Genomic DNA, 15,462 nt, shown 5'->3' with positions numbered 1-15,462 from the left:
CCTTGCAAGGTTCCGATGAATCCTAAAGAGCATAGCAGCAGTAGGGTGCATCTTGCCACTCTGCTGGTATCCAAATAATTTACTGCCTCAGGCAACCATCTCGCCCTGCCTCCTAAAAAGGCTGCTGCTTGAAATATTTAACGTGTTGCTTTTATTCGCCCCATTATGTTCTTCTTTTAAATTGTTTCTTAATACGAGGTGGCCCTCGTTATCCACGGACTCTGTATTCACAGTTTCACGTATCTGCGACTGGGCCTTAGAGACCCAGTTCCATTATCCGTGGGTAGAAAAATAGGTGATATTTGCCTATTCTGTTTCGAGTGGCCAGAAATGACCCAGAAATAACTTCTGATGTCATTTCCAGCTGTCATTTTCCAGCAGAGATACATTTTGTGGCTCTTAAAAATATATATTGGTGAATATCCAACCATTTTGGGGTTGGGGGGTGCATAGCTGGAGAGCTGGAGAATAAGGTCATCTCTTTTCATCTTAATTTTCATCTCTTATTTCTGCCCCCCTTCCTTTTCTGGCCCTTTTTTTCCTGGTTAGGAACCTAACCCTCCACTTCCCATTGACTCAAGGTTTTGTTATTTGTGGTTTTCGTATTTGCTCCTATAGGTGAGAACTGAACCCCTGTGAATAACAAGGGAAACCTGTAGTCGATTATAAATGGAAAGTTTAATAAAGTTCTATAGAAATGCTAATGGCATGATCCAGGCCTCCACCAAAATGTAATCCTGTGTCTATTGCTGCTGTGGGCATCATTATCGGCCTTTGACATCCCTCCCCTTGGCCTCCCTCCTGCAGGTAGAGATCTGTCAGTCCCAGCAGTACATGTGGAATATGGACTAATTCACTCCCCATGTCTTTACAAAAATAATGATTCTGGATAACCCTGCAGTTGTTTAATGGATGCAAATACTTTCTACTTTTAAGGAAGTAAATTGAAAACCCCCAATTTAAACAAGGAATTAGTTTTAAAGTTCTTTATCCTCTAATTCTACACCAGAAATGTTTGCAATTTCATAGTGAGAGAGCCCTTCTGAGGCCTGTTACTTTAAGATACCTTCCTCTCAGAACGCAAATATTCAATGGCTCTAATTGTTTGCAGTTGAGTCAGTCACTTGCTTTATAACCTGCCACTCTCCATGACAAAGATAATCGCATTTGGCAGCCTTCTCTGGGTTGAGCCCAGCAAATTGAATTAATATACTGCAGAGATTAAATGTTTTAGCAATTGCTGTCGTTTGCAGAATTTGGAGAGGGAGAGCAAGCAGCTCTGGCGAGCAAGAAGCCGGCTTCCTGTCCTGCCATATGGTGCTCAGCCTGTGAGGGAAAGTTTGCTCTTTGGCTTCTCACCACATCACATTGATTACTCAGGAAAAGCCCCGCAAGCATGTTGTGCTGTTTTCATTCCAGGCTGCTTTGCAATTGATTGCCATTGTCTTAGCAGGGTATCCAGTTAGACCTGGATGGCAAATGATTTCCTAAGGAGTCACCCCTAGCAGCCTCCTGTTAGAGTTACTCATGAAGTTACATGTTACTTTGAATAACTGGTCTGTAATTTATCCAGAATCTCTCTTAAACACTGTTCAGTTATCAGAGGAAGAGCACAGATGGCATTCGCTGGCCATTAAGATGAGGGTAGTTGTTCTGTACATCCTTATTAGGGAATAAAAACAACCTTATTAGGAAATTCCAGAGGGGTCCCTGTGTTAATCTTTGATACAAATACGATGAATATTTATTTTCCCGCTTTCAACAAAAGTTCCCAAAGTGGTTTATATTGATATAAATAAATAAAATAAAATAAAATAAAATGGCTCCCTATCCTCAAAGGGCTCACAATCTAAAAAAGAAACGTAAGATAGACACCAGCAACAGCCACTGGAGGGATGCTGTATTGGGGATGGATAGGGCCAGTTGCTCTCCCCCTGCTCAGTAAAGAGAATCACCGCTTTTAAAAGGTGACTCTTTACTCAGTTATCAGGGGATAGCCAAACAACAATGAATCCTGGGTGGCTCTTTCAAAATGGATACATTTATTATAGCATCAGCTTTGGTGGGCCAGATGCAATTTTGTCAGATGAATGAAGAATTGGTCTCAGTTGGCAGCTATATGTACATACATACAGTACATACATACTATTTCCTGGTTGTTGGCTTCCCAGGAAAATCTGTTCTTCCTCCCCTGCTCCTCTCTCTGTGTCCCTACTTGGATAGTGAAGCCATTAATCCTGCTTCCTGATCCCCATAAAGGTAAAGTGTGCCATCAAGTCGATTTTGACTCCTGGCACCCTCAGAGCCCTGTGGTTTCCTTTGGTAGAATACAGGAGGAGTTTACCATTGCCTCCTCCTGTGCAGTATGAGCTGATGCCTTTCAGCATCTTCCTATATCGCTGCTGCCCAATATAGTACCAGCGGGGATTGGAACCAGCAACCTTCTGCTTGTTAGTCAAACATTTCCCTGCTGCGTCACTTAAGGTGGTCTGGTCCCCATACTCTACTATAAATAAGCCTAAGTATGCACAACTGAAATAATTGCACGTTCCTCTCCTATTCATCCCTGACTCTCCTATTTATCTTGTCCTTTCCTCTGTTGTCTCATTTCTTTTCAAGGTTGCAAATCCCTTGGGGCATGGATCTGACCTCCCATTTTTTTGAAAGTACTATGTACATGGATAGCACAATAATAATAAATACAAATACTGGATGACATTATCTGCAGCCCTCTGTCTCTGGAGAAGGGCTGTGGGTCCGCAAGGAGCTTTCAGCATCCCTGCACAGAAGGTTTCTTTGTGTGGTGGAGCAGGTTGGGAGCAGGGAGCGATTGTCGGGTCCCTCTCTTCCTGCCAAATCCCTTTCTATTTGTGTAAAGATGTTTCTGAGAGTCAGGGAAATCACTCCCCAGTCCCTGCCTGCTCTACTACACAAAGAAACCTTCAGAGCAGGCACTCTGAAGTCTCCTTGCGGACTCACAGCCCTTCTTCTATTACCAAAGGGCTGTAGAGAATGTCAGCGAGTCAATTCCATAGGAAAATTGACACAATTTCATATACAACAGAAATGAGCCCAAGGGAGTCAAATTGTTTATATGCACTAAAGAAGCCAATACATCCATCCATACCCAGAATATTTTGGTTAGTTGCTTGATAACAATGCACCCTTCAGCAAACAGCCCCCTTGCCACTAGTATCTCTTATCTAAAATAAGCCAGAGCCCTTTAAATAAAACTGTCTAAAACCGAGAATGCTGCTTTCCCCTTGCAGAACAGAATAACCCTCCTTGTAGTAACTGTGTCAGGGAAGCCACAAGATATCCTGATCCTGTTCAGTCGCCATCTCATTAGGGATCTCTTGCCTCTGCGGGTAAATCAGCTGGTGATAAGGTGAAGAAATCAAATCACATGCCTGGTTGGTTATAAAACAGAAGATCCACGTGGCTGGTGAGATTTTCTATCAGGCTTATGAGATTTTGGAACTTAGTCCATTGGCAGGCTGCCTTCAACGGTATAGACAGGGCATATGGGAGCAATGCTCTCATGCTACCCAAGAATGCCTGCTGGAATAATCATCTGGTAACCATCCTAAGCAAAAGCAGGTGTCAGTAGTACGCATGAGTTCTCCCTGGCTTCTGTAGAGCCAATTGACACGTTAAAAGCAGGGGGATGGCTCACAGCAAGGCACGGTCAATTAAGCAGCGAGTATCCCTTTTATTATTCTAGAAGGATGCCATTTAAAAACGTTTTTAGGTGTTCATAGCACAGCTGTTTGTGGAATATTTGTCTATTCTGTTGCCCTTCACAGCCTGCTTTTTTTTTTTAACAAAAAATCAAAAATAGGCCATCTTTCCTTTCCTTTTGTTATACATTTATAAAGGAATTTTAATGCTATTTTAACAAATCAGGGTCTGTGTCTTATTAGAAAATGCAGGGTCCTGTGCAGCTGTTTTCCCCCTCATTATTTCTGATGCTTCAGCAGACTATTGGAAAGAAGTTAGCAAAAGAAAATATAAATTCATTGTAAAATAATATGTGAATGCTTATTATTTTGTAAAGAATTGAAACAAGCAGTAGTATACATAATTGGAAGTGACAACTAAGTCTGCAAACCTTGCAGCCCAATCCTATATACACTTACTTAGAAGCAAGTCCCACTAAGTCCAGTGGAGCTTAATTACTTAATTGTGCATGGTATTGCAATCTCAATTTGGTACAGTGCATATGATATTCAACTTGGAATGTAGCGGCCAAGGTTAAAATCCACAAGTGTGTGGTGCATTATGGGGATGCCCCCCCCCATGCCAGCTGGGAGTCCTGCAGTCCCCCAGCCCTGGCTGCAACCAGACGATCCAAAAAACGAGGTTAAGGGAGTGCATGTGTTTTGAAGGCAGACTCCAGAGGTGGGTTTGCTGCTACGGTGCTACTGGGAGCCAGGTGGCGCTGGGTAGTTCTCACGCACAGGGGAAACCGGGCCTGGCTTCCTTAGCTCAGTTTCCCCAAGGTGTGAGAACAGCCTCATTGCCAAGCATTCCATGTGGGGAATGGACAAGAGGGAGGACAACTTGCCTTCCAACAGTCAGAGGCAAACTTTACAGACTGGGAATAGTCCCTCGTGTGCAGGGGCGTAGCAAGGTTGTAGTGGGCCCAGAGACAAGATTTTAAAATGGAGCCTCACTGAAGCTCAACTCATGAAGTAAAGAAATCTTAAATGAGGCTGAATAGTGGTAACAAAAAGCATAGTAAGATTTATTTATGTGCCACAATAGATCATCCTAAATTATTTTGAAAAAGGTTTTGTAAATTGTGGACAATGCAAGTCATTTAATGGTACTAGAGAAAGACATGCCGTTCTGGTAGCTCCAGGTCTTAACACTCACATCAATTTCAGAGAATGAATACAACTGAAGGAAGCCCGGGCGAGTGCGCAGCTGGGGGAGTCAGTCATGTGACTTTGCTCTGGGGGCCTCCCAAGGCAGTGGGCCCCCAGACAACTGTATCCCCTTGCCCTATTATAGTTACGCCCCTGCTCGTGTGAGATATTACTTTATTTATTCAACTTGTTTATTACATTTTTCCTTATGGTAGACGAAGGTCATCAGCTTAGTATGGGTTTATCAGTCATCACATGGCTTGAGACATGATAGGGTTAATTTTTTTATGCAGGCTAGCTTCCTGCTAGGTAGTAGGTGGCACCAGAAACCTAGTTCTGTCTGGCTTGAAAGACAGTGATTTTGAAGAGCTCCCACTCAGCTTCTAAAAAATTACGCTAGTTTGCTCCTCCCCTCCCCCTTACCTGCTTTATTTCTTCTCACGTGCCAGGGTGGGGAGGGAGTCACTTCATTTCCCCTCTTAAAATCATTGTCTAGTCTATTTGTTAAAACTGCTCAGTTACTTTCAGTTTTGCCTTGTTTAGCTTTTTTATACCCACCTCCCCCGGTTAGCTTTTTTGCACTCCGTTCCCCCATTTCAAGCCTATGGAGGTGGCTCAGTTGGGAGATATGTTAGTGGGCTCCCTCTTGGAAGTTCCCCACTCAGACCCAAGATAGGGAAAAGCATATTTTTTTAATTTAAAAAAACCCTTTCAGGAGCTAAATGATGCCTCTCTCTCCCCAAGCTGATTAAACTCCTGCTGAGCCCTAAGCAACATAGAAGGGCTGCAAAGAAAAGTAAACATTTAAGCAAGGAATGCTCTGTTTAAAAACAACAACAAACTCTGCAAACAACAGCCTCTCTCCTCCGCTGTGTGTCTCAGTGAGCATATTCTGCTACAAGTGCTCTGCCAGCTGAAGCAGCCCTTCCATATTGCCCCAAGACAACACGGGCCAAGGTGTGCAGCACAAGGTTGCCATTTTAACCAAAGAGATTTCTTTTGCTCCTGTGGAAGTGGGTGAGGGAGCTGCGACTGTGCCATTTTCACTCCCCACATCCCAAAATGCCAGGCTTTCTTCTGTGTTAGATCAGGGCTCTAGCTTGCTAGTCCCTGACACTGCACAACCTTGTATCCCAAAATGCTAGGCTTCCTTCTGCACTCTAGCTTGCTTGTCCTGTATCCCAAAGATCAGGGCTCTAGCTCGCTAGTCCTGTATTCCAAAATGCCAGGCTTCTTTCTGTGCTAGATCAGGGCTCTAGCTTGCTAGTCCCCGATGCTGCACAATCTTGGATAACACAGCCCGTGCCAGCTGCCTCTGCTCCTATACTAACTTCACAGAGCTCCACTCTGATGAATAAGACCTTGTCCGGGGGGTGGGGTGGGGGATAAATAAATAAATAAATAAATAAATAAATATCCTTTCCCAGAAGACGTTTCTCTGGGAAAGAGAAAGGAATTTATTTCTTTCTAAAGGAATTTTATTTCAACTGCTAAAGGAATTTATTTCAACTGAATGCAGGACTTTGGTTTTCTATGCCACTTCAGCCCTCTTTACCCCAACCATTTCCAGCCCCTAGGGCTAGACTCACAAGGTAACAGAACCTGGGAGCCTACTCTCCAGATTCCAGTCAGTGTAGCGGGGGCATTTCCCCTCTGCAAGAGTGGGTACTTCAAGTTTCAGGTCAGGGCACCATGGGGCTAAAGAAAAGTATATTGGGGAACTCCCCCCTTCCTCATCAGAAGATGAGAAACTGTCTGAGAAGGGCTCCACACCACAAGTACAAATCTTCTCACACCTCTTCGCACCAGTTGACTTGAAGTATTACTGGCGAAGCTAAGAGAGTCATCAGTGATGTCTCTGCGCCAGATGTTCCTTGACCTCCTCCTGGCCTAGACTTCAGGACAGCCACAGTACCATTCCCACCACTGTTCAAAAATACTATGGTGGCGGAATGGAATGCCCAATCTCTTCCAGACCTTCCACATAATTCCCTAAAAAAAATTTAACCTTTCCCTTGATATAATGGACCTGCTTTCGGTCCCTAAGGTGATGCACCAGTGTCCCAGTTAGTCTCTGGGGCAATCATGCACAAAGAAGGGGAGGAACACTTTAAAAAAACTCCCAGAGGACAAAAAGGTGATTCTCTCCTAAGAAAGGCTCATGAGATGTCAGCTACAGTAATTAGAGCAACCACTACCACTTCAATCTTCACACGTGCCTCCATTCCATGGGCAAAATAATTAGTACAATACATTCCTTCAGAAAATAAGAAGTTACTCCAGGGCATTAATAAACTAGGCAAGGCCTCCTCACTCATGACTGACTCCAGCCAGGATTCTATCCAACATGCATCCTGGGCTATGGCTTTGGGATGGCAGTGCGTAGGAGCCTCTGGCTAAAACACTGGAATGCAGATGCTAAATCCAAACTCAACCTAGCAGCCTCCCCCTTCATGGGGATCAAGCTTTTTGGCGAATCTCTAGAGCTATTCCCCTAGGGCATTGAGATTCACAGAAGCCCTTTCATTTCAATAATAGTTCCTTTCATCCCAACAGAACTTTTTCAAGAAATACAGGATCCTCCTTCAGAGATCAGAGCCCCACAACCAACTAACCTGGTTGGCATCCCCAGTGACAGCAACACGCATGGGGATCTTCCAGACTACAACAGTCCAGATGATTCCCTTCTGCCCCCAGTTACCAAACACATAAACAATGACTGTGTTCCAGTTGGTGGCAGACTCACCCTACACTTGCGAGCCTGGTGGGCCTCCACTACTGACTGGTGGGTGTTGGACACAATCGAAAATTGCTACACATTAGAGTTTGAGTTGTCTCCCCCTGACCACTTTCTTACCCACATCCGTCCCGCAAAATCGATCCGAACAACTTCAGATGTATCTGGCTATTCTTCATATTCCGGGGATCAAGGCAATAGAACCAGTACCATCAGCAGAATTATGTGAGCTTTCACTTACAATCTCCTTACAGACAACCATCACCACAGATGCAAGCCTCTCTGGCAAGCTCATTGCCAGAGCCATTATGCACAGGGCAAATGGTCTCTCCCTGAACTTCCATCACAATATCAACTAGCTGGAGCTCCGTGCAATCTGCCTACCACAGATCACAAGCACCCATGAGCTCTTCAGGCGGACAACATCATCGCAAAGTACCAGGTCAATCACCAAGAGGCTTGCATCTGTGGTGATAGTTGTCTGTGAGGAGATTGCTAGTGAAAGCTCCTTGTTGAGTGCCGGAGACAGCCACCATTCGAGTAATCTGAGAAGTTTGTTCGTCAGGGGGAGCTGCACCTGCCTGTGTTCCATGATGGCTTCCTGATGTGGTAGGATGTGCCTCAGGAGTGTTCTTAAATGACATCTTGTCCATGCAAGAGATCATTGAGCCTAGGATCTGCACCAGGAGCATCAGGTCTGCCGACTGTTGACATAAGAGAGGATGAATTAGTGATCTCAACAAGGGCAAGAGGCGGAATCCGATCTCTTCCTCGCATGAGCAGAAAATCACCTCCTGTCCACATCAGAACATCTCAGTGGGACTTCAAACATACTCACAGATTGGCTAGGTTGTCAGACGTTAAATCCCACAGAATGGTCACTTCACCCAGACATGTTCCATCAGATGTCCATTTCCAAGGTACTAGGCCTTCCTGAAGTGGACCTATTTGCATCAGCAAGCAACCATCAACTTCCGTGCTGCTTCACAAGGTTTCAGTTCCCCCGGGCGGAAGCCATGGATGCATTAATGGCACCATGCCCCCGCTCCATGGCCTTCTAGATGCGTTTTCCCCGATGGCCGTTATTCGGAGAGTCATTTGAAAAATGCTATTAGAAAGGACAGACCTGATCATCATTGCACCTTATTGGCCTGCAAGGCCATGGTTTTCTGACCTACTGAATCTCTCAATTCAGTTCCCTTGGCATCTTCCTCCATTATAAGACCTTCTGTCACAGGGCCCCATTCTCCACCCAGACCCTTAATGGCTCCAACGCTCCTTGTGGAGCTTGAGCACTTGGCCCTAGCTCAAGCGGGCTACTCACTGGAAGTACAGAATACTATCCTAGCTTATAGAAGATTGTCCACCAGTAGAATATACCAGTCTACTTGGTCAGCTTTCTTATGGTGGGTGCACCAGAAGCCCATATCTCTGTTGGCTGCAGGGGTCCCCGAAGTACTGGCTTTCTTACAATCCAGTTTGGAACTTAAACCACGACCTAGTACACTTGAGATGTCAAACTTCAGCCCTCACCTCAGTGCTCAAATGGTCTGCTCCTGATGCTCCCTCGTTGCTCCATCCTCACCTTTCAAGGTTCCTTAGGGGGGCCGTCAACACCCCCCTGGCCTCAATAGGGTTCTTAATGCACTCACTAGAGCGCCATTCAAACTGCTCTGCTTGATACCTCTAAAACTCCTCTAATTCCAGGTGCTCTTCTTGGTTGCAGTTACCAGTATTGAGTGCACAATCCAGTCATATGGAGCTGTGCACATTACATCAGGATGCAGGGGAGCTAAGATTAGACCCTACCTTCCGCTCAAAAGTTAATTCTGCCCTCCACCAGATGGAGGAGGTTATGGCACTCTCTTGATGTGTGCAGGGCACTCAGAATTTACCTGAGACGTACTGCCATGTTACGCCAATGAACTCCCTTTTCGGGTCGTTTCTTCCTTCATCCCTGGGTAACAGGGTATCCAAAGTCATATCCCAATGGATATGGGCAACTATCACATTAGCATACGAACCTCTGGAGATTGCCCACTCCAGTGGGCATTACAGCTCATTTCACTCATCGTGTTTCTACTTCAGCCACCTTTTCCACAAATGTCCGTCTTACAGAAATTTGTAGAGCAGCCACCTGGGCTTCTGCTTTTCCATTCATTAAACACTATAAGATCTTTTCATTCCATGCAGCCCAGGCAGGCCGCACAGTACTGCAAAAGTTGCACAGTAGCTAGACCATCTGTTCCTTCCCTTCTTCACTTAGTGGCTTGGGTATGTCCCATACTAAACTGATGACCTTCGTTCACCATAAGTAAAAAGAAACATTGGACTTACGGTGAAGGGTTCTTAGGAAGATCATCAGACACCCCACCCCCCGGATATAATCTTGATGATTGGAGCGCCTGTTTTAGGTGTAGGGTAGCAGCCATCAGGGACAATTGAATTGTCCATCCATTATTCTGTCTTCAGAGTGTTTTCTTTCTCACCTTGTATGGATAACTGCTTTGCCTCTGTTTCTTCTATCTTACACCTTTCTATGCTACAGTACATGCCCGGAACTGGGTTTCTGGTGCCACCTACTGCCTATCAGGAAGCTAGCCTGCATAAAAAATTTAACCCTGTCCTGCCTCAAGCTATGTGATGACTGATAAACCCATGCTAAGCTGATGATCTTTGTCCACCTAAGGAAAAGAACCCTTCACAGTAAGACCAATATTTCTTTCTGTGCCTCCTAATTCAATAGCCCTAGGTGGTTTACAGTTGCTGTACATGTGAGCAGTATACCATTACAAATATTACTAGCATGACCCAGTTTTCCTTTGTCAGGGTGTGCATCCATAATAAATACAGCTGTGCTGATATATGTTTAAGCAAATTCAGAATTAATCCCATCACAACATTGATATGTTTACTTGTGAATTTTGAAGGATGCAGAGACTTGTTATATAAAGGACTGTGATGAGCTGGGAGGATGGTGGTAGAGCTCACTACTGGATACATGCTATTTCCTTCTGTGGCATTTGGTGTTATTAAATATTCACCTGTTGGGTCCTCCTTCCTTTGATATCACTTATTACCAAACAATACAGCAGCCATTTTGCCAGTGAATAGTAAAACGGGATGCATCCTGCCTTCTGCACTGGGCGGGACATGATGATGCTACCTCAAGAGTGCAGCTGCACAGTGGGCATCTGCCCCAGAGGGTTCTGCATGTGCTGATGCAAGTGATTTGATGTAGCTGCTTGACTAGCAACATCAGTTTTACATAATGTGAAGCAGTTCTGGCCTCTCAAAGTATTGACAGCAGCCACTGAAGATTACTGCACGCTAACAGCCGTTTTGTGGATTATCCCCTTCAGCATTCCGGAAGATTAATAACGTTACTTTTATTCCTATGTAAATATGTGGCATCTTCTCAGTATTACAGTGGCACAAACTTCTGTTACACAATTTCCTTCCTTCCTTTGAAATGTTTGCATATGCTCTATATATTTAAAACTGATTTATTTCTTGTAAGATTTTCATACCACCCTTCAACAGCATTTCTAGGGTGCTTTATAAAAACAACGTGTATGTGTGTGTGTGTGTGTGTGAGAGAGAGAGAGAGAGAGAGAGAGAGAGAGAGAGAGAGAGAATGAATTAATATAACCCCTGCTAGCTAAGCAAAGAGACACCTTTAAAAGTGGTGATTGTCTTATATTTAGCGGGGGGGGGGGAGCAACTGGCCCTATCCAACTCCAACACAGCATCCCTCGAGTGGCTGTTGCTGGTGTCTGCCTTATGTTTCTTTTTAGATTATGAGTCCTTTGGGGACAGGGGACCATCTTATTTATGTATTTTTCTATGTAAGCCACTTTGAGAACTTTGGTTGAAAAGTGTTATATAAATATTCACAGTAGTAGTAGTAGTAGTAGTAGTAGTAGTAGTGTATGAGTATCACAAAAATACAACAGTACAAAGTCGTGATTAAAATAACAATTAAAACACTATTTTAAAAGTCCTTGTGCCAAAAATACAACAGCATAAGTGCCAGGCAAGCTTCCCTGAGGAACAAATTGCACAGTCAGGAACCACAATCAAGGACGCCTTCCCCCCATTCACTGACTGCATCACTTCAGATGACAGGGACACCTGGGGGTACCTTAAGTGGAGGCCACAGGTTGATGTGGAAGCAGGCATACTGTATATGTATATGTGGGATTCAAGAATGGGAAGGAGTGGGTGAGAGAACTCAGTTAAGTATATTGTCTTTCACTTTCCTCACTCAGCCCTTTTCTCGGCAGTGGTGAGAGCAGCTTCGGAAGTGGCAGAAATGCAAGAGGAGAGGAAGCACAGTTGCATTACACTTCCTGTCTCTTGGGATTTTCTGCTGTTTCCAAAATAGATGTTTTGCATCTTCCCTCATGGGGATATTTGAAAACTGCCCTTGTACTGGAAGCTTCTGTATCTCCCAGTGGTTATAATGATAACTTTCTATGGCATTTTTAGACCATCCAAATTGCATACTTTTCAACAAATTTGCAGAATAGGTTTATGTTGTCTCCATTCTAAGAAAATTAGCATTCTGAATTCAGGTGATCCAGATTCTGTGCCAAGAAAAGCTGGATTCTGCAATCTTCATAAATAATGCAAGTTGAGCAAGTCTGTGTAATTTCTCACATTTTGCTTCCTTTGGCTTAATTTACTCTATTGTCGGGGGAAGAGCAGGGAGATATACAATGCACTGACCACACAACATCTTACTCAGCCATCCTTCTGGCTACTGAGATCTCAGCTTTTATTGTCCACATAGTTTCAGGCACATCTACAACCAAAAGGGCTAGAAACTTGCTCTTAAAAATGAAAACTGAGATTCTCAGGAAGCTGTGTTCTGCACTTCTTCTGCAGTCCAGTGGAGTGGCACCATTCACACACAGCCTTACACCAGGGCGATCCCTTCCATATACAGAGTACCAAAATATGCAATGAAGGAATATATTGAAGTACACAAAAACAAATGAGAACTGTATTATTATTGTATGTTATCTTGCTGAATGCCTCCACTTCCTCCCCACTTATTAAGGTTGTTCATATGACCATTACTGGGGTGGGGAGGGCAAGCCTACCTTCGCCCCCAGATGATCATTTGTATTCTGTGTGGCACCTGGCTTGCGTGCCCACATGATCCGTGCTGCTCTGAGGAGTGTAGATCTTCGGAGCCTGGGACAACCTAGCCCTGCCTCCAGATATCCCTAAATGCACTGCGTGAGGAATGTGGTGGATTGAGGGATTTCCCCTCAAGCCGGGCATTCTAGGCACCTGACTCTATGTCTGCATGGGTTGCCTGCAGCCCGCACATACACACAACCCTGGACCTAGGTAAAAGGGTGCATTCATGCTCTTTTACCCAGGTAAAAGCCTGGGGGGAATTTCCAGGCGACCTGGGAAGGGAATGCTGGGATCGGCCTCAATCCTGGCGCTTCACATGAGGAGCCCTACCCAGGTAGGGGTCCCCAAGCCTGGATAGGGCTGCTCGTGTGAACAGCCTCATTGTTTTGCTGACACCTGGGTGTTTTTCCCATTAGTCTTGAACATGGAAGCTAGATTTTGTTTTTTTTAAGGTAGCTTTGTTTGTTTGTTTGTTACATTTATATACCACCCATCTAAATTAATAGCCCTGGGCTTTACCTTATGGCACTACACAAAAAAATAAGCATGTTCTTATTATATTATTCTGTGATGTCATTGTGTACATTTGTACCCATGGACATGGGGAGCACAAATGGGAAAGCTTGCCTTTTTATTGAAACAACATTGTATGTGCAGCTCCCTATTGACTCCCTGTTGAATTTTGAAGTGATTTATCGTAGACCTTATGAATAATTCAGTCCTTTAAAGTAGTTTTGCAGCATTAACACAACTTTTTTTTTTTAATTCTCTTTGGCTTGGATTCCAAAAGTGCTTGGTGTTTTTAGGGGCTGAGCTTGAGGCTTTTAAAAATAGGTCTGATTTGTAGTGGCTGGCAGCACTTTCTGTAAGGCAGATCTATTTTGCTGTTGCAGGCAGACCAGAAATAGAAAAACCAACTTAATTTTTTTGGGTTCAAAATGCTGGCATGCATGCTTGTACACTTGGTTATCATGAACCATGGTAAATCATGCTAAGGCTGTAGACATGGTTTAAAGTGGGTTTGCAAACCATGGTTAGGACTTGGCAAATTGAATTTGTGTAAATCATGGTTTTGTATTACACATATTGATTGTTTGATTAAGTGCCTTCAAGTCAGCGTCAATCCTTAGCAACCACATAGATAAATTCTCTCCAGGATGATCTGTCTTCAACTTGGTCTTTAAGGTCTCTCAGTGGTACACTCATTGCTGTTGTAATCGAGTCCATCCACCTTGCTGCTGGTCGTCCTCTTCTTCTCTTTCTTTCAACTTTCCCCAGCATTATGGACTACTCAAGGGAGCTGGATCTTCACATGTGTTCAAAGTATGATAGTTTGAGCTTGATCATTTGTGCCTCGAGTGAAAATTCTGGATTGATTTGTTTTATGATCCATTTGTTTGTTTTCCTGGCTGTCCATGGTATCCTCAAAAGTCTCCTCCAGCACCAAAGTTCAATAGCTTTGAACATTTTCAGTACTTTTCCAATACTTTTTCTATCTTGCGTCTTCCCAGTCCAGCTTTTGCATCCATAGTGTGTAACGGGGAAAACCATTGTCTGAACGATTCTAATCTTTGTAGGTGTAGACACGTCACAGCATCTAAATATCTTTTCCAAGGCCTTCATTGCAATTCTACCAAGTGCTAGTCTGCGGCGTATTTCTTGACTGCTGGATCTCTTTAGTGTATAATGAAAACTTACAGTATGTTGCCTCTGGTTCTAAGTCTATTTAATTTCTTAATGAGGCTGTTCTTATGAGCAGCCACGCCTAGGCCTGGCTGCCTGTGAGAAACGCCGAGATCTCCACAGATCCCAGTGGTGCTGTGGCACTAAACCCAGCACCGTAGCCTGGCTCAAAGCCAAGGTTAAGGGTGCAAATGCACCCTTAAACTCGGCTCCGGGATCAGGTGTCAGCTTGAGCTGCTTGCAGCTCACGCTGACACAGAGGCAAGTGCCTAGAGCGTTGTCCCCTGCGGGAATACCCCAGTGTACTGTGCTCAATGTGCAGCTCACTATGGAATTCTCGGAGGCCGAGACAACGGGTCCTGGCTTCAGAGCAAACCGTGCTGCTCCATGATGTATGGAGCGGCAGGGATCATGTGGGTGTGTGCTTCGTGATCCCACCAGGAAAACACTGATTGTCTGGGGGGAAGGCAAAGTCCGGTAGATAGGTCGTGTGAATGGCCTCAATATTTTTTATTCTGTTCTAAATGTTTATTATCTTTATGTCAGAGATGTGGGTTTTCCACAAACATTTTTGCTGTGCAGATTATTGAGCTGCTCTAAATAGAGTATGGTCCAATTTGGAATGTTATTTCATTTCTATATATTTAGTAAGAAAGACCCATCACACTGAGTTCCCAGCTGTATCTCAAAAATTTTCAAGTAGCCAAGTAGTTGAGCTGAAGTAGTTGATTGTGGCGGGGAATCAATAAAGACACTTAAAGGCTGTTTAAATGAGCAGGCCTGCCCAGGCTTGGACAGCCCTACCTGGGTAGGGTTGCTTGTGTGAAGTGCCAGGATTGAGGCTGATCCGGTTAACCTGCTATCTAGCCAGCTCAGTCCCCTGCAGTGTTCTCTCTAAGGCGTGTGCATGGGCACCTGCTCACAAGTTTTTTGATGTCCACTCAGTTAATTTTAGATCCCGCTCAGGTTGAATCAGGGAGGCCCACTTTGAATGCATGTGTGCACACACTGCCTTGATAG

The 15,462-nt window shown here is 44.3% G+C and overlaps 1 protein-coding gene across 3 annotated transcripts in view; it reads left to right on the top strand.

The window, feature by feature from the left end:
- The window catches only part of SLC24A4 (solute carrier family 24 member 4), a 199,597-nt gene that overhangs the window by 91,563 nt on the left and 92,572 nt on the right, over positions 1–15,462 (top strand). The gene's annotated exons all lie outside the window — the stretch shown is intronic.

The sequence above is a fragment of the Hemicordylus capensis genome, chromosome 1, assembly GCF_027244095.1.
Source record: "Hemicordylus capensis ecotype Gifberg chromosome 1, rHemCap1.1.pri, whole genome shotgun sequence".
In the NCBI taxonomy this organism is placed as follows: Eukaryota; Metazoa; Chordata; class Lepidosauria; order Squamata; family Cordylidae; genus Hemicordylus; species Hemicordylus capensis.
Note: the sequence above shows the minus strand (reverse complement) of the source record. Positions and strands in the feature narration are given on the sequence as shown.